Genomic DNA, 2,319 nt, shown 5'->3' on the forward strand with positions numbered 1-2,319 from the left:
CTCGGCCTCATGGGGCTTGTAGTCCCCGCACCCACCCGCTCGCACACCTGCTGGGGGACACGCACGCACCCCTGCTCCTGGACACACACACACACCCTGCTTGTGCACATGCAGGCACACCTGCTTGTGGGGACACGGACATGCACCTCCTGCTTGTGGACTTGTGGGCACCCCTGCTTTTGGGGACACACACCCTGCTTGTGCACATGCAGGCACACCTGCTTGTGGACACCCCCCCGCCTCGCTTGTGGACATGTGGGCACACCTGCTTGTGGGGACACAGACACGCACCCCCTACTTGTGCAAATGCTGGCACACCTGCTTGTGGACACACACACCCACCCCCTGCTTGTGGACACACACACACACACACACACACACACACACACACACCCTGCTTGTGAACATGCGGGCACACACACACTGATAAAAATCACTGCTCAGCAGGTGTGCAGTGTGCCAGAAGAGCAGGCCTGGTCAGCACCGCTGTCCCTGGATGGACTGCGGCTCTCACAGGTCTCCTACTCCTGGCTTTGGAGCGGGGCCGCTGCATCTTGAGGGCTTGGTGCAGAGCTGACTAGATCCTGGAGGTATGCACCGCTCCATCAGGGGCTTCTGGAGAAACACAGTGCAAAGAAACCCTCTGCTTGTGGGCAGCACCCTGCCTTCCACACGCTGCGTGCAGGGGAAACATGCTTCATAGATTTCATAGATTTCATAGACATCAGGGCTGGAAGGGACCTCAGAAGATCATCGAGTCCAGCCCCCTGCCCAAAGGGCAGGAAGTCAGCTGGGGTCATAGGATCCCAGCAAGATGAGCATCCAGTTTCATCTTGAAGGTGTTCAATGTAGGTGCTTGAACCACCTCCGGTGGCAGGCTGTTCCAGACCTTGGGGGCTCGGACAGTAAAGAAGTTCTTCCTTATGTCCAGCCTGAAACGATCTTGAAGTAGTTTGTGACCATTCGACCTCGTCATCCCTTGGGGCGCTCTGGTGAACAAACCTTCCCCCAGATACTGGTGGTCACCCCTGATAAACTTATAGGTGGCCATCAGATCACCCCTGAGCCTGCGCTTTTCCAGGCTAAAGAGCCCCATGGTTCTCAGCCTGTCATCGTAGGGTCTGCTTCCCTGACCTCTGATCATGCGCGTGGCTCTTCTCTGGACTCTCTCAAGCTTCTCCACATCCTTTTTGAATTGTGGAGCCCAAAACTGGACACGGTACTCCAGCTGCGGCCTCACTAAGGCCGAGTACGAGGGAAGACCGACGTCCCGGGATTTGCTTGAGAAGCATCTATGGATGCAAGCCAGCGTTTTGGTCGTTTTACTAGCCGCCGCATCGCATTGCAGGCTCATGTTCATCTTGTGGTCAATGATGACCCCCAAGTCTCTTTCTTCCATAGTGCTAGCCAACATAGCACTGCCGAGCCTATAAGGATGCTGCGGGGTTTTTTTCCCAAGGTGGAGAACCTTGCATTTATCGGCGTTGAACACCATCAGATTCTCGTCCGCCCACTTGCTGAGCCTGTCCAGGTCAGCCTGGATCCCCCGCCTGTCTTCTGGTGTGGATGCTTTGCCCCAAAGTTTGGTGTCATCTGCGAACTTGGCCAGTCTGCTTCTGACTCCAGTGTCCACATCATTAATGAAGATATTGAACAGTATGGGTCCAAGGACAGCGCCTTGGGGGACCCCACTGGTCACAGGACACCACGATGAGTGACTTCCATCCATTACTACCCTCTGGGTCCGACCCCGGAGCCAATTTTCCAGCCAGCAGATCGTGGAGGACCCAAGGCGACAATTGGCCAGTTTCTCCAAGAGGCGATCATGGGACACCAGATCGAAGGCTTTTTTGAAGTCAAGATATATGACATCAATCTCTTCTTCCTTGTCCAGGTGATAGGTCACCTGGTCATAGAAGGAAATGAGATTGGTCAAGCAAGCACATGTTGCCATGCCACGGCCCTCCCGCAACTCTGCTCAGCTTCAGCATCTTCAGGCTGCCGCCCCCAGGCAGGGCAGGGCTGAGAGGGAGGGAGCTTCCCCCAGGCTGGGGGTGCCCGGGCTAGTGCTGACTGCACAGTGAGGTTCAGTTCTGACTCAGGAGAATGGGCAGCGAGGCAGGCCTGGGTGAGACTGAAGATAACTCCTGGCAGGCAGAGGAAGACGTGTACCAGGCAATGTGCAAATGATTACGTGATAATATGGACCAGGACAGACAGAATTAGCCCTGTCAATCACAGTGACCGGATTTGAAGCAAGTACTGGGCATCCATCCCCAGCTTGGGCAGCTGCTCAACTATGGATGCCCAAGCCTGTTA

The sequence above is a fragment of the Alligator sinensis genome, unplaced genomic scaffold, assembly GCF_000455745.1.
Source record: "Alligator sinensis unplaced genomic scaffold, ASM45574v1 scaffold98_1, whole genome shotgun sequence".
In the NCBI taxonomy this organism is placed as follows: Eukaryota; Metazoa; Chordata; order Crocodylia; family Alligatoridae; genus Alligator; species Alligator sinensis.